We start from the raw sequence: 23,001 nt of genomic DNA, 5'->3' as shown, positions 1-23,001 counted from the left end.
TTAAATACCTCTTATCTAGAGATCACTCATTAATCTACTGAAACTAATGAGGGCTGCAGCTAAATAGATAAAATATCAGATATAGGAAGTTAAAAATAGCTGTATGGAAGAATTCTTTTCAGAGCAAGTAAGCTCAGAATTAATAGCCATTAAGAGCCTTACTGCACAAAAATTGATGTTTATTTAGATGACTCCGGGCCTTCAATAAAATGATTACTTCAGTATATTCAGTTTAAGGAGGCAAGGAAGTCTGACATACAGTTCAGGAGTTAAAGAGCTGAAGTCAACAAAAAAGTTTTGATACCAAGCTTCATTTGTGTGGAAAAGCTGATCCTCTTTTCAATGCTAGAAATGAGGGGTCACTGTAAAGGAGGTGGGGTCTTCAAAAAGGGGTTGAGATTTCTCCCAGACACTTAATTTTAAAAACTATATTAAAGGAACCCAAACTTGGAGGCCTTATTTTCTGATTGATCCTATGAAAGGAAAGAGATCACAATAACTCTTCCCCTTTTAATTACTTGCCCTCTCATTTGTTTTGTTTTTCATGAAAATTTTGATGTCTTGTTCCCGTGCGCTCTTCTCTTCAGAGGGTCATTTACTATCTGTCAGGTTACGTATAACCACGTGGTGTTATTATAACATGTAACACAATATATGTGTGACAGTTAGTCATAACTATGCCAGTGAAGATGATCGGGTTCCATTATACACTGAAAAAAGTCTATATAACGTTTACATCACAGGCTACTTCCATGCTCATTTCTGTGGTGCTAATTTTTAAAATTGTCTTTTCTTTTTCTCTAACCATTACATAGAAAAAAGATAACACAAAGCAAAAATTGTGTTTTATGGTGTTAAAGATACATACTTTAAAGCCTCAGATACTTTCTATTAAACACTGGTGGCCAACACAAATTCTAGGCCATCTGAAACAAATAATTCGGGAGCATAGAACAATGCTTTCCAAGCATGTCTTTAGAAAATTTGCAAGAAAAAAATTTACAAAACCAAGTACAAACTTCATGTTATCTTATGGGGGAGTAATATCAGAACAACACTATGTGTTAAAGTAGGAAATATTATTGAATAAAATGGAAACTATCAGGGAGCAAATAGAAGGAAAAGTTGTACCTGGGGAAAACACAGAAAAGAGGCATTTTAAAAAGCTTTCTATTTTAATGACCTGCCAGCAGGGGAGAAAGGGAAAGTCACACGTGATAGGATTTGCTGGCATCCTGTGATTAACTACAACCTCTGAATTGCTGCATTTGGTTTTGTGGAAAGACCTTAGTGGGAGTCCTAAGTGACTGAATTCGTTGCCATGACCATCAGTAGGGGTATGTCCAGGTGAAGCCCCTCTTTCTTTTACAACTCTTGTATCATGTCTTAGCGGCTTTTTCATTTTTTCAGGTGTTCTGTTTAAAGTCTCACAACACAGATTTTACCCAATTGCAGCAGAAAGCCTTTAAACAGAGCTGAAGTATCTCAATCATTTTCTTTTTGATGTCTCTCAAATTAACTAAAAGGCACTTCATAATGTTACACTGTCAGAACTAAAATGGAGGAGACAAATGTTTAATATTCCAAGCATGACCCAAATACACAATACAGAGAGGTCTGAGAAAAAGGACTTCACTGAACTCTAGAGAGAGCTATAATTGAGAAGAAAAACCCACCAAAAATAACTGACAGAAGTAAAGTGAAAAAACAAAACCACAAACCAAACCAACCATACAAAATCTCAGTCGTTACCTAACTTCACCTCATTTTTTTAATGCTAAGGGAATGACTAGCTAATTAGGACTTTTGAATAAAACTGTTTGACCTCCCTCTTTTTTTCCCCTCACTTTTCATCCTCTTAGTCAGGTATCTGCAAATACTATTCGTGCCAATTGTCTGAGAGAAAAATATAGACTAATTAAAATGCTAATCTTTCGTAAACACATAAGTACTCGCATGAAAATTAAACACTTGGGCTGCTAATTTATGAATACGTGCTCACACATCAGGAACACTGCAACTAGTGTGGACTTCAGTCTTGGGCTGAGTGGCCTTGTCTGCATGTCAGATCCACTCCAGGGCTGAGAGGATCTACCACTGAGGTCACCCAGTGTGCCTTCTCTCGAGAGGGTCTAAGGAGAAAAGAAAAGTGATGTGCACTTTGAGAAGATTATTTAAAGCCTGCAGATCCATTAGGGGAGAGCTTAATTGTGATCGAATCTATAATCCTTTCAGTTCATCCCATAAATAACAGTCTGAACTCTATTGAGTCACATGGCCTCTTTTGCACAAACCTATAGAGGAGAGTCCTTAAAATTGAATAGATGGAATTGAATGGACCTGGGAAGTGGGAACTGGAATTTGATGGACAGCCTTTCACCTCTAGGTTATTGGTTTGTATCTGACCCAGGTGATGAAAAGTCGTCGCTCTACAATGGCTGTTTAGTAGTTTTCTGTGTAATGAGCTGTTGGCGCCAGTCCATTCCTCAGTGGACAGGTGTCTGCTCGCATTCCCAAATCACCACTCCACTTGTCAGTCACATCTGAGGTCAAGGGCTAAACAGGAACCGGGGCTGAAATACTTTCTCATTCTGATGAGTACAGGCTGGCTTTTGTTGGTTGACTTGGAAAAAATGAACTGCCATAGTCCCTGTTCAGGCTCTGCCTGTTTTCCTACGTGAGAAGATTTTGTTGCTTCGGACTTCAATTAGAATGAAAAATTATTAGGTTCTCAAATGGGCATGTTTTTATTGTTACATATTATCAAACTGAGATGCCTAAATACACTCTCCGAGCCAAGGGACATTAAAATGTCAGTGTATCTGTCTAACTGCAACAGGGATAATCAGCCGAGAGAGCATGTGCATCTGACTCTTCCTCACTCTCACAGGAGGGTCGTGATACAGGCCCCACATCCTGATAAAACTGGCAGGTAGAAGATATCCATCAGCTGAGTCTATATGATATTTTGATTGGAAGAACAGGACTCTTTGAGGTGGAGATAGAAGAAGACCTGTAAGAAAGTATTCCATGCTTCTTGGGATTTACAAAATGTAAATAAGCAGCCCTAGTTTAAACCTGGTTGAAACACTTTTGTTTCTGTAATTCCCGCCATTCTACAAATAGGAATTTTTATTTATTAGCATTTCTGGAAAACTCTAAGATCAGAACCCAGAGGACTCAGATGTTCTAAACCCTGAACACTTGGGAGGGCTTTCTACCACCGATCTGTGACACTGTTTCCTGCATAAATTAACTGTATTTCAGACAAAGATGTGTTTCAAGTCAGAGTTATGCAGCTCTTTCTCACTTGCTTCTGTAGATCTTGTCTCCATTTGTTTAAAAAAGATATCAACTTGGGTTATTTTTTTTCCCACACTGATGGAGTTTATTGCTAAATATATTTCTAATTTATTAAAAATGACTGGATTGAATGACAAACTTTAACTCAGCCTGAATCATCATGGGCTTTCTAGCTCATTTTTAAGCCTAAATGTCTGTTTGTGATCACAAATTGCCAAATTATTCATCACACTATTTCTTTATAGATCTGTTAGCAAACATTGTAGAGCTATAGTTCTTAGAAACTGAACAAATAAAAAATACACGGAACCCAGAGTTCTAATACAAAATCAAGGATTTTACCATTTCTTGAGAGATTTTCATACTTTTGGCCAGTTTCCTTGTCTTGCTTTTATAGTTGTTTTTCTTAGGTCTGTTGAGAAAATGGCATATTTTTCTAAGTCTTTATTGATAAAAACGAGTGCCAGAATTCCCATGGGACCACCTGTAGCTAAACTTCAATTGGTACTTTTCTATGCCCTCATGATACTGTAAGTGATTAGCAAATCTGAAGGATAAAATTCTGACTTGAATCTTGACAATACGTAGTTAATCTTTCTTTCTTTTTTATAAAACAAGCTTTATATTAACTTTAGTAACTACTTTTTGAAACATCAGCAATAACAAATATTTATTGACTGCCAATTAGATGAGAACCAGTGAAGACCAAGAGTCTTACAAAAAATTATGATAAAATTTATTGTAAAATAGATCCAGTACAGGTAATTGAGATTATATTCTTCTTTAGTGAAATTTGAAGAATAGAATGAGTGAGTACCCCTTTGTATGGAGGGAGGTTTCTTGAAGGAAGAGGGTAGACTATTTTAACTATAGTGATTCCTACAAGACTTGAAGACCTGTGAAAACCCAGATACACCAAGAATCTTCATACACCATGTCATCCATGTTAACCTCTATTCTTATTGCTGTTGTTTGTATTCAGTCTGATTAGTCAACACCTGCCTGATTCGGAAGAGTGTAATTCTTAGTGCTTTTCTGATACTTGTTAAATAATGCTTACTGTGGTTGATGCCACTTCAGGCCTGCAATGCAGGATACTGGCAATGTAGTGTGATCAGGGGATGCCACCCAAATTTCTAGTGCCCATGTCCTATACCAGATCCTCTATCTGAAGATTTTCAGGAAAATAATCAAGCAGGATCCATATGCCTCCAGTTTTTCTTAAAAATCATGCTATGTCGCAGCCATAATAAGCACCTGTGTTAAGTAAACATTTGGGCGGTGGTGGAGGCAGCGTACACGGTGTCTCTTTAGGGTCAGTAATGCTAATTTAAAGAGAGTGGGTGCTGCAGTGGAGGGAGACCTGTGATGGCGCCAATACCATCTTCAAAGGTGTGGCACGTGTGCATGCGTGTGTGTACGGGTGGTGTTTTAAACACAGCTGTATTCAGTTAATCACATCAGGAAACAACGCTTGTGGTGGCATTAGTAGGAGGTTTGCAGCGAGTTATTCAGTCTGGCAATTATTGCAAATTAGAACTTTATTCAGGAAAGGATATCAATTTAAGAGTAGACGGAACACATTTACTATAGTTAATTCAGACCCTGTTTGAATGGGGTACATTTTCTTAGAAGCAGCCATAGAGATAAATGCATCACGTGACCCTCGGAACCGAACTGCTGAATGAAGATATTGGAGGACTGGAGCTATTCATTTCCATTTACAGAATCCAAATTGCTGAAAAGTCATGGGAAGGCAGGAAAGAGACTTGTTGTTTTTTAAAAATGCTCCCTGGCATTTGTCTGCCTGCGTCATCCAGAGCAGTATCTCATTCTGCTGCCACCCGGAGTCCCATTCACTGGTTTGTTTAACATCAAAGTGGGGAAGTAACTAACACAAATACATTCATTGTCCATGCTCTAATAGAATTAAGATTCCCAATACCCTGCCTGCATTTGAATGAGGTTTGTTACACACTAGCCTTTATGGTCACACCCTGTTCCCTTGATGGTTCTTAAGAATGGCAGAAGCGGGAGACCAGAATTTTGTAAGCTCATAAATGTGAAGCACACTGTGGTTAAATAATGCCAGGGTGGTGATACAAATGGACCAATGCCAGGAAGCTCGAAGTTAAAGCTAACAGTTCATCCCTACACCACTATGAATAAGAAGGAGGAGAAAGGGGCACTGTGTTGGTTACAGCTGTGCTGCCAGCAGACTGGGGCAGCTCTGTCCAACAGGCCAGTGTGGCACAGAGCTTTGAATTGCACCCTGTTAACCCAGAAGACAGGAGATGGAGCTATTCTGCTCCAGAAGGGCCAACTGTAATGTTGGGGAATTGCATAACGTTGTGTATTTCACACTGCACATTACTGACTTGAGTGATTGCAAGCATTTGGAATAAACTACATTTAGTATCCTGACAGTGGCAGAGACCAGGACAGAGCACTGGAAAGGGAAGCAGTCTCTGTGACTGTGTGGGCAGAACCAGCGCAGGCTTTCGTCAGCTGTCCTTCTTGCCCTGCTTCTTGGCGGCAGCTGTCTTCTCTTTCCCTTGCCTGCAATAACCCCAAGAACCCAAGCAAAGTCTTGTAAACACTGTTTCAGAGCAGTGAGTCCATCTCTGAATGGCAGAGAACTTGGCACTCTGATATTCTTCACTGCAAAGTGCTGCGTTTTTACGGAAAAAATTTTTTTGCTTTGATATCTTAGAAATTGCCATTTGGTTGTTTGGAGACAATCTTCGGGATCTGAACTGCTTGTCCTTTGCCAAAGTGAAACTGGCAATCCGTATACTTCTGATGATTATGAAATACATTTGTGGTTGCAGAGAGGCAACTTTGTCTTTTGTGGCTAAGCTGAGAGGAAGATAAACTTTTAATTCACAATTCTTGAACAAATTTCCAAAAAAACCACACTTTTAAAAATAAGTTACCTGTCATTTTCTGCTTGATCTGTCACTGTGCTGAATTAGCCTTATTCTTAATATGTGCATCTTACTTTCATGATCTTTAACTCCCTGTTTCTTATAAACTAAATTTCTTGCAATTATAAATTGCATATGCTCCACTTTACTTTTTTTTTTTTTTTTTGGTTTGTTTCTTTTACAATAGATTTTAGGGCTGGCCCAAATTTCTCAATGCCAGAGGTAACCCATGATTGCAGGCAATGCCCCTTTGGCAACCACATTAATTCTTTTAGGACTCTGGATTCTCTTCCAGGCCAATTAAACCTGAGGCTTGCTGGAAACCTTGGGTGTCCTCCACCCCAGGCTGGCGGTTCCAGAGGCAGTACACATAGGGGTACCATGCTGGAAGTATATTCTTTTTCTTAGCATTGAAATATAATAATAATGATGACGATGCTGTAACTACTACTAGTAGCACTGTTACTAGTTAACAGGAGTTTACTTGGTTATCCCTCTCTGCCGGCCCTGTGCTACGTGCTTTACGTGAATTATTTAAACTTGAAAAACAACTAATGGAGCAGGTGCTTTACTAATCCTATTGCATCAGTTTGAAATTCTTACAGCTGCAAGTAACTGAGAGCTCAACTTATAGCAAGTTAAATATGGGTGTTTGTTTTTCTCACATAAAAAGAAGTTTGGTGGTTGTCAGTTATAGATAATTCTGTGGATCAGTGATGTCAAGACCAGTGTCTCTAGGATTCTCCAGGCCTTTCCCTTAAGTTCCAAGATGGTTGACACAATTTAAGACATCTGTGTTCGAAGCAAGACAATAGAGGAAAGGGTAGAGCCAGCTCGCACCATCCCTTTCACAGGAAAGTGAATGCTTCCCACCAGGCTGATTCTATCTCACTAGCCAAGATGACATATGAGCAGCCCTAGCTGTACAGGAGTCTGGTGACCAAGTCGTTAGCTCTCTCACCTCCTAAAGATGGATGACAAAGGAGTCAGGAATGGAATTGGGTTAGGCAGACTAAGTGCTACTCCCATTTGGAGATCTGGAAAGCCAGGCAGAGAGGGGCTTAGAGGCTTTTAAAGGAGCTGGTAAATGGCAGAGCCAGGGTATGAACTCAGGCTGTTCCAGAGCCCACATATTGAATATAGTTCCCTGTGCTATACAGTGGGACCTTATTATTTATCTATTTTATATATAGTAGTGTGTATGTTAATCCCATACTCTTAATTTGTCCCTCCCTGCTGTAACCATAAGTTTTTCTATGTCTGTGTCTATTTTTGTTTTGTAAATAAGTTCATTTGTATTGTTTTCAGATTTCACATATAAATGATATCATATGATATTTGTCTTTCTCTGACTTACTTCACTTACTATGATAATCTTTAGGTTCAGCCATGTTCTTGCAAATGGCATTATTTCATTCTTTTTTATGGCTGAGTAGTATTCCAGTGTGTGTGTGTGTGTGTGTGTGTGTGTGTGTGTGTGTGTGTGTGTACACCACATCTTTATCCAGTCATCTGCCAATGGACATTTAGTTTGCTTCCATGTCTTGGCTATTGTATATAGTGCTGCTGTGAACATTGGAGTGCATGTATCTTTTCAAATTAGAATTTTCTCCAAATATATGTCCATTTGTGGGATTGCTGGACCATAGAGTAAGTCTATTTAGTTTTTCAAGGAAGCTCCATACTCTTTTCCATTGTAAATTGGCTGCACCAATTTACATTACCACCAACAGTGTAGGAGGGCAGAACCAACATTCTTAATCATGATGCTGCACTGCTTCTCCTTCTCTTGAATTTAATTTTTTTCCCTGTGGTGTCTGGGTGACCAGAAGAAATGCTTAAATAGACTAGTTGTCATCAAATTTGAATCTAAGACAGTAAGACTGTTCCAATATTTAATTTATACAGCCCTCATTTGCCACCATCTTGCTAAAGATGGAAATCTCTGAAGCATATTATCTAACTGTATTTAAACAGGCTATCATCTTGTCATTTTCATGTGTTGTTGAAGAATCTTACCACTTACGGACAAACACTTATTTTAAGAGCTTTAGTTCCTTTCATTTTATTTTTTTCCTGCAAACTAAGCATGCCCAAGTATGCATTGTAACCTATAATTAAGATACCGGCTGTCTTATTGCCAAGCAGTTTTTCCCTTGCACCACAAACCAGTAGCAGCTTTCTATTGCAACTAATTGCCAGAGATATTAATATATTTTACTAATAAAAAAAAATAGCACCAGAGCTTCCTCTCACTTTTAAGGTCCTTCAGTTATAAATGTATATGTTAGCTTTGTCATCTGACCAGAAGTTAGTTGTAATCATAGACATTTTGGGGCTCTCTGTATATCTTGACAGAATATAAGGAAGATAGAAGGTACACAAGGGTTCATTAATTAAAAATTAACGTAACGGGGAATGCCTTTTTCCAGTTCTCACTGCCACTTTCCCTTTGCAGTTGCTTGTGAATAGTGCAAGTATAATGCCTAGCAGTACCACATATATTATATGCTGGTTTTATTTGGTTCATAATAAAGGTGATGCATTCCAATTCCAAAATGGATGAGGCTTACATAAAGTTGAAAAAAAAAAAACCCCAACAACTTTATACCATGAAGGTCCTAGAATATGTAAACATAAAACATGTAATCTATCTTTGATTTGTGCCATAATGCTCCTTTCCTTTGAAATCATGGCTGTATTACCAAACTGACAGTTTTAATGGAAAAAGTGGCTTTCAAAAGCTGCTGTTGAAAACACACTGCATAATTCTCTAAGTCGTGAATATTTTACTACCAACATATGCAGGGAGGCAGTGAAAACACACTGGCATTTTATTCCCTGCAAGCTGAGATGGAGGAAATTCACTAGTGGTAAAACTGCATGTTTGTAATATGATGCAAATTCATAAATACTATGAATGCACACTGTTATTGGAGGGCAACAACACTTTGCAGAGTCATTTGGAAGATGATGAACAGGTATGCATTTGTAATTTGCTCATTCAGCAAACATCTATCAAAGGCTGACCATATTTCAGGCACCGTGCTAGGCTCACTACAAAGCTGAAGAGGGGGAACCTTCACAACTGCTTTAAATGTCTCACAGGGGGAGTTTGGTGCAGAAGGCTCTGGGTGAGTACTGCATGGTCACTCGGTCACTTGTTCAGACTAAACCCCTGTGCACTGGGCCGTCAAGTGCTTATTTCCTTGAGTCTCTTGCATTCTATGGAGGGTGTGTTTGGGCCAGGGCACAATTGATAGAGCCCTGTTTGGCCGTGGACCAGGAGATGGCTCCTGTCCTTCTGAGGTGATCGCTTTTTATGAGGTGAATGTGAGAGTGGCCCCAGGGGTGGTGTCTGAGGGGACTGGCAGGGGAGTATTTTCAGCTGAAGTGCTAAGGAGCCTGAGCATTGGTGCTAGCTGTTGCAGGGAGAGAGAATGCCAGCTTCCTACACCTGAAGATATGGGACTCCTGATTGTTTTGGAAGTGAAGTTGGGGTATGACCTTTCTTTCTGAAGGGAGGGATTGGCCCTGCTTCCTGCTAGCTCACTGAAGGGCCACCTAAGATGAACCTTGGTTGGATGCTGGTTAAAAGAAAAAAATATATATAGATATAAGTGATAATATGAGGCTAATTCTGGATATTTGAATATGGGCTCTATATTAGATGACACTGTTGATTTAATTTAAAATTTCTTAGGTGTGAAATGTTATGGGAGCATTAAAATACTTAGGGGTAAGACATCATGATACAGGCAACTGACTTTCCCATTGTGTGTGTGTGTGTGTGTGTGTGTGTGTGTGTGTGTGTGCGCGCGCGCGCGCACGCGCACCCACTTGCACTTATGTGGAGAGAGAGACGGAGCTCCAGCGAAAGTGACAAACTGGTAATATTTAATGAGCTTAAGTGGAAGACATAGGAATATTTATTGTACTTTTCTTAAAACAAAATTTTATAGCTTTGAACATTTTCAAAATGAAAAGAAATTGGGAATAAAAGGAATGTAGAAATAGCACCAGGTTGTGACCTTTATTCCATTTCTCTTGCCTGGCTAAACATGACTTTGTCAGGAATCCTTCCCTGAGCTCTCCAGTCCTGGGGATGCTCCCCTGCATGCCACCCCCTCAGTCATGATCACCCAGTGGGGTAATTGCTTGTCAGTTAATCAGTTTGTCAGTTTGTCTGCACATGTCTCCAGATTATAAACTTTCTGAGAGCAGGGACTCTCAGGGGCTCCAAAGTTCTCATTTACTGTTGTAGCTACAATTTCTGGTAAATAATCATCATTCAATAAATATCTGTTAAATGAAGGAATCCATGAAATCTGTGAATGATGACAGTGTACATGCCCTAATTAGGAAAGATCACACAGAAATTGAGTGGCTAATCTTGGCTTACTCTTGCAAAGGACAGAGTTGTGAAATTCATAGTTGCTTATGAAATTAAACTCTCATGTGCCATTATGTTACAACTGCATTACAATCGTGTAGCTAAATCAAAATTATTTTGAACAAAGTTCACGATGACCGTAATACATTTTCTGAATATTGTCTCAAGCTAGGTATGTTGGTCAGATTTCTGATATTTGATGCTTAAAAACGTAAATATATATACTAAGAGAAAAAGATTGCACAATGAGGTTCGGCAAAAATCTGTCCTCCGCTATCTCCCCAACCCCTGTCGCTACTCTTTAGGGAATGCCTCTTGTTTGTTATACAATCTGTATCAATACAGCTAGGTATTAATAACTCTGTAAGATTATCAAAGTGTTTGATTTTTCTATCCTACTCTTATTTCCTGCTATCTATTTCAGAGTCCATTGACTTTTTTGATGACAGAGAAGGTTTGAAAAAAAGAGGAGTGTTATGAACTGAATTGTATCCACTCTCAACCCTGCAATTTGTGTGTTGTAGCCCTAACCTCCAGTACCTTAGAAGGTGACTATATTTGGAGACAGGGCCTTTAAAGAGGTAATTAAGTTTAGATGAAGTCATAAGGGTGGGGCCCTAATCCAACATGACTGGTCCTCTTTTAAGAAGAGGAAAAGACATGAGGGGTGTGAACACACGGAGCGAAAACCATGTGACAGGACAGCAGGAGAGGGACCGCCTGAAAGCCAGGAAGAGACACTCAAGAGAAACCAATCAGCTGACACTTTGATCTTGGACATCCAGCCTCCGGAACTGTGGGGAAACAAATTTCTGTTGGTTAAGCCACCCAGTCTTATTTGTTACGGCAGTACTAACAAACTAATGAAGGGGAAAAGACTGAAATACGTTAGCATGCTTGTTAATATGTCAATTTTTATAAAATGTCAGCTGAGGAATGGCTGTAAATCCAATGGTTTATTCAGTGGTTTGTGGTTCTGTTCTGTCCTATCTGTAGTTTAATGTCTTCTGGTTTATTAGAATCTTGAAAATGATGTAACCCAAATCTGTAAAGATGCTTTGATTCCAGTTTAGCATTCCTGGCAAGTGACCACTTAGCTTTTGCTCAGAATAGTTCTAGGGTTGGAACAGTTAACTTGACAAGAAGCCCTATCATTCTGGAGCTATTTATCAGGAAACATTTTCTTACATTGATTTGCCATCCATGTGACAGAGGCCACTGGTTGTCTCACAGTATCTGTTGTTCTTTTCCTTTTTAGGTGGTTCATGGCTACCTGGAATAAAGGTGTATTTCCTAGTTTCCCTCACAGCTGATTATAGATATTACTCTGGTTAATGGAATATAAACGGAATTTTTACATATATTCTAGGCACTATTCTTAAATAGAGAGGGATTGTGACCCTTTCTCACCCCCCCCCCTTTTTTTTCTTTTCTCCTGGCTGGAATGCAGACATGATGTCTAGAACTTGAACCATCATCTTAGACCATGAGGTAGAAGCCACATATTGAGGATGTAAAGAGCCTGGGTCTCTAACTGTGGAGTCTTCCAAAGACCTGAACTGTTTATTTCCAGATTTTGTTTACTCGAGGACAAAATTCTGTCCTAAGATAGGTTTTATTTGGGGTTTTATGTCATTTGTAGCTAATTCTACTTCTAACTGTTTAGCTAACTCTTCCTATGTAACTTTCACTCACGTGCTCTTGATCCATGATTCTGAATTACATAGTACTTAAGTCTAATTCTGTTTTCATGTGATGAATATAATACTTGAAGAACATTATCCCATCCTCCCTAGGTCTGTAGACTCAACATAACAAATTCCTCAACTATTCCTCAGAAGATAAGATTTCAAGCTCTCTGGCCAGCTTGATTACTCTCCTGAGGCCCTGATTTACTTAGACTTCTTTATTTCCATGAAGAAAGAGTTATCTGCATTGTATATTTTTCATAGAACTAGATAGAATGATACAAATCAGAAAATAATACCAGTGTTGAGTGCAATAAAAGGAAACATTTGGTAAGGAGTGACCTGAAACTGCCTTAGAAATAATTTCCATAAGAACAGATTTTCAGTGTATTCTTGTTCTTCAAATCACAGATCTCAGTTGCACTAAGAGATGAATCAATTTGTATAATTTCTTACTCAGTAAGGTTTATCAATATCTGACAGTTGGAATCACCAAAGAGGAGAGGGGATCTTCCATTATAGCTAGGTAGAAGTAGGTGTGTTAATAGGTAATTTGTTTTGAGAATTCTACAACTGGTCTTCTAGTTAACATGGGGGCAAGGTAAGAAGCATGGCCAACTGGAGCAATTTGCTACAATCTGTAATATGGAGAATGTTTTTCAAAAACAGTTATACCTTTGCATAAACACGTTCCCATAGACTTGAACAAAAATGCCTCTGTAATGTGCACATCCTGGGCCTGGATCAGCTAGCCAAGAGCATTTAAGTTGTATACATAACATACTCAACTGGGTTTAAAGGAAGGAGAAGATAGAATTCTTGCCCTTGAAACATTCATGTGCAATTAAAGACTTTTAGATAATTGCCTTAGAAGACTTAACAGAAACCCAAAGAATTGAATAACCTCAGTGGTTTATATTAGGACAGGGACCGGGTCTGTTTTGCCTACTGCTTTATCCTAGTACCGAGCATAGTGTCTGTCACACTTTATGTGCTCATGGTTTATTTTGTTGTTTTATTTTACTTTATCTTATTTTAGTTTCTTGTGCTTGAATGGTGTAGGGATTTTAAAGCCTATTCTCCTGATTCAATGCTAAGTATACTAGACGCTGGTAACAATTTTGATCAGTGTCTATCTAATGTAATGTGTAAATGGAGATTTAGCATTATTTAGTGGATCCAACTAGCTGGCAAGCTAGTCCAAAATTCTATTGATGTATTTGACAGTCTGAATAGATATAAATAAGTATATTAAAACCCCCTCTTTTGAATTTGGTGTCTATAAAGCCATAGACATGCTCTAAACTACTTTAGTAGTGTCTCTTACCAAAAGGAAATAATTATGGATATGTGTTTCTAAACCCTTTATTTTAGATTATTTTTAGACTTATGGAAGAGTTGCAAAAGTAATATAAAATAGTTCCATATACTCTTCACCTATCTTTTCCCTAATGTTAAGTTACCAGAACACAGTTGGAAGAATGAATAAATTAACATTTATACAATACTATTCACTAAATAAGAGACTTTGTTTGGATTTTACTGGTTTTCCCACTAGTGTCCTTTTTCTTCTGCAATCCAATCCAGAATCCCACATTGAATTTAGTTGTTTTATCACTTTAATGTCTTCCAGTCTGTGACAGTTCCTCCGTTTTCCCTTTACTCTCATGACCTTGAGACTTTTGAAGAGTTCTGGCTGGGTATATTTAGAGAATGTCCCTCAACTTAGGTTTGTGTGATGTTTTTTCACACTTATATTGAGGTTATACATTATTACCACAAAGGTGATATGTCCTTTTCAGTGCATCATACTAGAGTATATTACGTAGATTTGTCTTGTTACTGGTGTTATTAATCTTGGTCACTTGGTTAAGAAGGTGTCTGCCATGTTTCTCCACTGTAAAGTTACTGTTAGTTTCCTTGTAACTAACAAATATTTATTTTTTGAGGGTGGAATTTTGAAATTATGCAAATACTGTTTAACTTTTAGCCACGAATTTTAGCATTCATCAGGGGAACCTACTCACAGCAATGATTATTGTGGTGTTCTAATGGGTATTGTCCATTTCTCTCTTTCCCTCATTCCTTGTACATTTATTCATTGTAAGTAAAGAAGAGTTGTCCCTTCAACTCCATTTATTTATAAATAAATAGTTTTAGGTAGATAAGTATTTTATTTCATTTCATTTTAATTTTTAAATTGAGATATAGTCAGTTTACAATGCTGTGTCAATTTCTGGTGTACGCCACAATACTTCAGTCATATATGAATATACATATTCATTTTCATATTCTTTTTCACTGTAAGCTGCTATAAGATATTGAATATATTTCCCTGTGCCATACAGTATAAACTTGTGGTAGATAAGTATTTTAAGTCAAAGGTGCTTGTTTTATTCCTAGGATTATAAGCCAATATTATTTTGTTAAACTTGTAGATTTGGTCATTTGGGATGCCTTCATTTTTGTGCTTCTAGCCTTTTTGTATGCCCCCATTCTTTTTTTTCTTTCTTTTTTTTTTTTTTTTCAGTACTACAAGATGCCCCAGGCTCATCTTGTATTTTACCTGCCCCAGCCTTGGAATCAACTACTTTTCCAAGGAGTCTTGGTTCTTTTTATTAGAAATGGTACTTAGAAACCAAGATCTGAATACTAAGTGTGCTAATTCCTTCTGGAATGTCACTGTTTCTAGGCTTTCTCAGCAGTCAGAGCTAGGAAATAAATGTATGTATGGTTACCCATGCATATACACATCTGTATTTACCTTTTTATCTCTCTATCTGTATTTACATTTTAAAGAGAAGCATGAATTAATACTGATATGATATTTATATTGATAAATCCATACTGAAGAAAACTGAGTTCATTTTAACTGTACTTTTTTTACATCTTATTTCTCTGACAGTGAGAAACTTAGCTCTTAACACTACAAATACATTTCTTACTTGTTCAACTCTTATTTATATAAAGTAGTTTTAGGATTACTAATCCATATCCTTATGAGAAAAAAACTTACCAACTCGAGTATGGAAGTACAATGTATGTGACAGTTTTTTTATCTTTATTTTACCATATCAATCAAAATACTATTTTCCTGAGTTACTCAGGTCAGCCCCTTTATTCTCTCCTTCCCTTTCAGTGTGGCTATGGGATTGATCCGTTATATTATTAGATTAATTGGTCACTTTGGATTCTCTCATGTCTTAGTTTATTTTTTAAAAAACATTGCATACAGTAAAATTCACTGTGGTGTACAGTGCTGTGAGTTTGACAAATACGTAGTTATGTGTGTAACTCTACAGTTTTTACATAGTAGTTTTATCACTCCTAAAATTCCGTTTTGCTTCTCTTTTGTAGTCAATCCCCAAATGTCTATTTTTACTTACTCTTAGTAAGTTAATTTTCTGATATTCCTTCCTGCCCTCATTTTTTGCATTGTATTTTTAGTGCTAAGCTAATACTCAGTGAGTGCTTGTTGAATAGTCTGTGCCCTAATAGCTAGTATAGGATTGGTACAGAAAAAAACTAAGTGAATGACTCAATGGACATTTATATGACAAAGGTGACCTGAAATGACACCTTTGTTTGGAGACCGAATCACTTAACTATTGTTAATGCAGCACATCAAAACTCAGTGGCTTAAAACAATAAATTTGTTTGCTAAATTTGGCTTAGGAATCTGTGGGTTGACTGAATAGTTCTTCTCGTCTGGGCTCAGTTTGACTGATCGTGGTTGGGCTCATTCATGTACTGTAGTTAGCTAGCTGGTCAGCTGGAGTCTGGCTGGTTTAAGTTGGCCTCACTCACCTGTCTGGCTAGGCTTGGTTGGGCTTGTTTCCTATGCAGTGGCAGAGTTCCAAGAGAGTGAGTGAGTGGCGGTGTGTACAGCCTCTCAAGCCATGGGCCCAGAACTCCACAGCATCCCTGCTGCTGCCCTCTGATGGCTAAGGCAAGCTACAAGGCAAACTCAGATTCAAGAGGTGGGACATAATCTCTCTTTCTAGATGGGAGGGGTTTTGGCAACAGATTGTCAAGGGCATGGTTACAAGGAGGAGTGATGAATTGCAGCCACTTTTGCAATCAATCTATGCAAATACATTTGGACACCTCTTAAATATTCTTAATGTAACTATTAAAGCCATCCTGCCCCCTACTGTTCACAATCTTGTGTGTGAAATTTTTTTCACCTTCTTTTCCCTACCCAGCATGCCTTTTTAAAAAAATCTGATTCGGAAAAACTGAGTGACACTCGGAGACCAGAAATTGGCTTTTTCAAGGGATTCCTCAAGATTAGGAAAAGAATTTCCATTTGTTAGTCACACTTCCTCCTCTTCCCTTACTCCATTATTTCTGCACCTTTTTGTACACAGTTCTTTAAATCTAAATGTAGGAACTCACTGAAGAAGAGCCAGTGAAATAATCACTGCACATTCACATGTGATACAAGAAAACCTTCAGAAAACTGGGATCCTAAAACTGAACTATATGCTGACAATTTAAAGGTTTGATCTTATATCCTCTATTCTCCTATAGGCTTAATTACTTGTACACAATCACTTGTACAGATGGAATTATATTGCATGATATTGTTTCTGGTGTTCCTCACAGTCTATTTTCCTCATAGTCACTACATTCCAATCAAAATTTTCCATAACATTTCCTGCATGGTTTTCTCTTCACGGTCTTCACACCACTCCCAATGACAGCTTTCATTAGAGTGCAGTCAGTTTTGCTTTAATAGTTATTCTAAGCATTGAACAGTGATGGCAGATGTATCAGGGCTGACCTGTTCCATCAGTCTAGGATACTTGAAAAGGAATGGTTAAATTGGTGCCCCAAAGTTTGATTTTTGCTTCAATTCTTTTTGTTGGTTTAAGCAAACTGCTGGGTACAGATGTCTCAAAGTCCCCAGACAGCCTCTGGGAAATTCAGCACATCTTGAATAAAAATGTGTTGAAGAAAAGAAAAAATACCCTGAGTCCAAACAGGTGCATCAGGCAATGCATTTAATGAAGTTGCTAAACTTTGATTGTGCGAAACAGGGCTTCAGTAGGAAAAAAAAAAAAAGCCCAAACCAGGAAAGATGATAACTACATATGTGATTTGCAAGCATTGCAATATATGTATATTGCTGTCTTTAGGGAACAATGAATTATTCTAATAAATCCTACATCTATTGTGGAGAAAGAAAATCTCTTTAACTATATTTAATAGTGTTAGTTTAGAGGCAAATGATATTAAAATGACTGAACATTTGGGAATAAAAACAAAAATACTCTACATGTAAAATCCTTTAGTCATTTGCTAAAAAGATGATAATTCTTGTGATAAAACCACCCAGGAATTGTATCTTTTAGGAAATGAAGGGGGAGAAACAATTGAGGCAGCATGGTAGTCAGCTGACCAGAGCAGGGAGTTTTCCAGCTGGGTCCAGGGATCCCTAGGGTGTCATGTCTCAGGGGCTGGCATGTGGGGCTCACGCTGGTGAGGACCCACCCTAATGACTCTCCCCATTCCTATCCTCCACTGCCACCCTCAATTTAGGAGGGCAATGATAATTACATTTGTTTCTTATATTAGGTTTGTTTCAAAAAAGTTCTTTAAAAAGAGAAAGAAAATTGCTATTCTGGACTATCAACAAAACAAAACAAAACAAAAAAAAGAGCTGAAGTTACAGGCGGCCCTTTATCTACTGTGTCTAATGTTTCATATTATAAAGGTGGATAAGTCCATGGGACAAGGTCAGGCAAATGTAAACCAGAATGTGACAGGAATGTATATGTGTTAATAATACCTTTCACTCACACTTTTGAGTTGTCCCACTATCCAAAATATGGGTGACCATAAGTCAGTGCACGTAGTTTTCATTTCTACGTGATTCATTTGGTTCTTTAGAAAATATACTGGATCTTATTTTGATGCTATTTCTTTAACATTCTATATTCTGTGTAGTTCTATATCCAATGATAACAATTATCTAACATTCATAGGAATCTAATTGTACTATTTGGTGTTTCTGCTGATTCTTTCTCATGGTACCTTACTTCTTCACATGCATCTTTGGATTGTGAGATTATCTTTGGCTGGGCCAAATGTCTGGGAACCCAGTAAGGCCTGGTGAAGTTTGCACTTTCTTTGCCAAGCATCCCTGCATGTCAAGTCCGCTGTAGATTAATTTTCAGTCTGGAGTTTCAGGACCACACAGTTAGTATAAACTTGAACCTCAGACCTAAGTGAAGGAAGGGATGTAGCTACAAATTCTCCAGGAGAGATTTTTTTCCCTTTAGGAGGCAAAGTTGAAACAATTTTCTTCACTTTCTTTGTGGAAAGACTTTTTTTTCTCCTGGTCCATCTTTTCACTAAGGATGTAACCCTGATGGTGTCCAGACTTTCTGCTGAGGTTCTTAATTCTAATGCTTCAATTTTGTAGGTCCAAGGTCATGTCTCCTATCCCTGGAGTATCTCTTATGGTACAAGAGCAGCAAACACTCTCAGAACTATTGTAAATTCTGGTTTCCAACTTCTTTGTTTTGAGTCCCTGAGGACTTCTTACTTCTATGTGTATGTCAATTCAGCTAAGCATTTAGAAGAACATTTGCTATCATATATGTGTATTGTATTGGAAAGTTTTTAGGATGTCTTATGCCTGATATTTCCATCCCATGGAAGTCAATCAAAATCTAGTAGCACTGTTTTAAAGAATGCAGGCATAGCACACTTAAAACTATATTTCTTAGGACCATGAAAAATATTGGACAACCATAAAAAAATCTTTATGCAGTCAATAGTTCATAGCTCCCAGGATGTTGAAATTTTAAGGACAGTAAAATTTTTAAAAATGTGAAACACAAAACACAAGATAACTAACTAGGTTTTGAGGACATTCAGCAACAAAAAGCAACTATCTACTGACATCTTCATTTCATAAAAGGAAGAATATTTTAACAGCAAAACTCTAGGAAGGATGAAATCTCAGAAATCTCATCTGTGTAGTATCATGCCTTCTGTCTGTGTCTCTCTGTCTCTGAGACTAGTCCAAACTGTTTTCTTTCTAGTTTCCCGTGGTGCAATGGTGAGGGGAATCTAAGTTGTTGATAATCTTTTCTGCAGATGAGGTAGTAGAACCTTTTCCAAAACATTCTGACAAGGTAGTTCCCTCAGGCACAAAATGTGTCACAGCTGCCTCTAGGATGCCCTGAAAATGCAGATCATGCAAATCAGCTTCATTTTGCATCAGAGAGTGATGGCTAGAAAGGAGTCCTAGAGTTTATTGTTGGCCCTCTAGATATATCTAGGTTTCTGTGACTTGACCCAGATAGCTAGGATTAGGTGATTTTGTCAAACACCCAAAGTGACCTTGTCACAGATCAGATCACAGATCTTTTGACATTCAACTAGAGGCTCTGAAGTAGGAAAGTTTAAGAGTTAACATGTATTGATTAACTCGTATGTTTCAGAGAGGATAGTAAAATTCTTATATAGATATGCCATTTAATCCTCACAACTCTTTTCGGTAGATATTATTTCCTCTTATGGGAAATCTAAGACAGATAATAACTTAAATATCTTGTACAAGAACACACACACAGAAAGCCTGGGATTGGGTGGTGGATACATGGGAGGAAGCTTTCTTAAACTCTGTTCTTGCTTCACCTGCCTGTGGCGAATCACTTCCTTCCATGGCTGGAATCTGTGGCAGTGGCCCTTTCACCGGTGCACGGGTCTGGCGCGTTTAAAACTCCTCACTGTGCTGAGGAGTCGATGAAAGCGGGTGCTGGCTCTTGACCACTGCAGCCATTCACTCTTCCTCTCTTTCCCCTCAAATGCCTTGTATTCAGTCCTCCCCCATGGATGTTGTCAGAGGAAGTGCTGTACCCAGGGGTGCATGAGCTCGCAAGTGAAAGTAACTAGATGCCCGTGGAGTACAGCTCACAAAAAAAAGATGGCGGCGGCCGCTGTCAGCTTTCTACAATATTAATTCTCCCTTCTTGCTGGGTTAGACAGCCAAGCCTCCCTCTTAGTTAGGAGTGGCCGTGAGATTAAGTTTTCACCACTGTGATGTAAGCAGAAATGACATATGCTATTTCCACTCTTGAGTCTGAAGGTGCTCGGCATGCTTCCTGTGGGCTTCCACGCCCCTTCCGTTGCCTGGGACCCTGACTTGGCGACGACCCATACTCAACCATACAGATGGTTCCAGTGAACCGGGGCGGCTGGGCAGCACAGTGTGGGGAATCTGGTGTCCGAATGATCGTGTGGGGCAGAGCTCTCCTGCTGACTGTGGCTTTTCCCCGACCTGTTAAAGGGGAAAAATAAGAGTCTATGTTCCTTAAGTTTCTGCATTTTTGGGTCTTCCTGAAATAGCAGTTTAGCCATATCCTAAACTAATATAAAAACAAACTGTATAATATGTATCCGATATGATCTAAGACAACATTGAAGCAGAATTGTCATGAATTTAACAGAAGCATGATAAAATACCCCTGAGGAGATAAGGGAAGAGGGTCAAAATGAAATAAGAAGAAATGATAACAAGGTGGAGATGTAGGTATCAAAGTGAGTTGCTTTTTCACCCTTCTGCTTTCTCTGAAAGTCAGAAGTCACGTGTACCGACTGAGTCACAAGTACCTCTCATCTGTCCTCTCTCTTCCTTTCTCAGCTTGTTGACATCTTTGTCTGCTGTCATTTCCTCTCCTGTTTGTCCTTGTGCATTCTTGTCTTTCATATTCCTCTGCTGTCATTTTAGGAGGAAATATAGTCAAACATGCTCATGTTCTATGTTTAATGGGAAGGCTCAGGCTCTTCATACAGATCTTGTTTTTTGGATCGTAAATGCTTTCTACAAGTTTGCATTTTTCATAATGTAAACTGCTTTTATACAATGGAAAATTTATAAATATCTGTTAGAAATTAGGAAAAGGTTAAGTAATCTATAGTATCCACATGTTAGAATATTACGTGGTTATTAGAAATGATGTTTATGGCTTTTAATGACAAGAAAATACTCATGTTACAATGTTAATTTAAAAAACTTATACAGAATTGTGTGTGCGTTATATAAGTCTAGTATGTATAACATAAAACATGCACAGGATAAAGATCAGTAGAAAATCTGACAAGCTATTTTGTTATATCTAGGAGCTGGGGTTACCATTCTCTAGCATTTTCTGATTTTTCTCAAATTTTTATTACTCTGCTGAACAAACAAATATGAATCAATTATTCATTGAATTTACTCATAGCTTTTTAAAAGAGCTTCTTGGATGGTTTACCTCTATTAAAATTTTGTGGATAAATTATATATTTTTCTTTGACCTGTTAAACTCTCTGTAGCTCTATGATAATCAGCAGAGGTTGGTCAGTTACATCCTCCAGGACAAATGTGGCTTTTCCTGTTTCTGTAAAGTTTCACTGGAAGCCAGCCGCACACATTCACTTACATGCTGTCCCTGGCTGCTTTCATGCTACAGCGGCAGATTGAGTAGTTGTGACAGAGATTACATGGCCTCCAAGACCTAAACTATTTACTCTCTGACTCCAAAAGTTTGCTGATTCCTAGTAGAGAGGAAGAATTGCTCTGTCATGTCTTACACATAATATATGCACCTGTTCTAAAGCATCTTGCTAGAGGTCTTCTAAGATGAGCCGATATTTTCTCTCACAATGCTACAATGGATTATTCTTAATAATTTGAAAAGAATTCAAATTATTATTCAATTATTCTTAATAATTTGAAAGCATTTCAATTTAAATCAATTCAGCAAATATTTAGAGAGGCCCCACTGTGAACGGAGATGTTGAACTAACCATAATGGTAGATGGGGTAAAAGTGAAATGAAACAAAAATGATTATTTTCTAGCTATAAAATGTTCAGTCTCTAATTCTGGGAGAGTTGATGGTCTGACTTTATCATTTAGATTCCCAAGGAATCGAGTCCTGGTTGATCTGTATTCTTTTATGAATGGAAAGAGTGGATTTGCATGCTGAACACAAACTCCTGCACTGATAGAACTGCTGCCCGTGCATGTAGGCAGTGGTCTGCATGCTGTCATCAGCAGAACACTTTCTGAACAGTCCATCCCACTTTCTCCAAACTACTCTCCTAATGGCTTTCCAGGGGTATCTCCTTTCTGGCTGAAAGTTCCCACCAGTAGAAACCTAATGAGCTATTATTGCTGTAATGCTGTAGGAGGGCAGAGACCCACCTGCTTTGCTCCCAGTTGTCTTCCTTGTACCTAATAATGTGACTTCTAAGAATAGTAGGTGATTGAATAATACTTGACTAACAAATACATACATAAAGAAATGAATGAAAGGACCCGGCTAGTCTTCGTCTTTGAGCATGCTACCGCAATGTAAATGTGATTAAGGAGCTGATACTGGGCTGGTACAGAAGGCCTTGCTGGGGAAAAAAAAAAAGAGTCAAATGGAAGACAAAGTGACTATTTCATATTTTTTTTTCCCAAAGTGAACCTGTATATAAAAGCTCCTATGGTCAGCTCAATGTAACAATGATTATTAATTCAACTAACACTGGTATTTGTATGGTGCTTAATGTTTCCCAATAATGACAACTTCATTTGCTTTTATGATTTTAATGAAAGACAAACTGAACTCAGTTTACTCACTTTAGCAGACATCTTAAAGTATCTACCATATGGAATTCCAAATGCAAATTTGGAAAAGATC

This window comes from Camelus ferus, chromosome 3 (assembly GCF_009834535.1).
Source record: "Camelus ferus isolate YT-003-E chromosome 3, BCGSAC_Cfer_1.0, whole genome shotgun sequence".
Taxonomy (NCBI): domain Eukaryota; kingdom Metazoa; phylum Chordata; class Mammalia; order Artiodactyla; family Camelidae; genus Camelus; species Camelus ferus.
The sequence above is the reverse complement of the archived record's forward strand: the minus strand, read 5'-3'. Positions refer to the sequence as shown.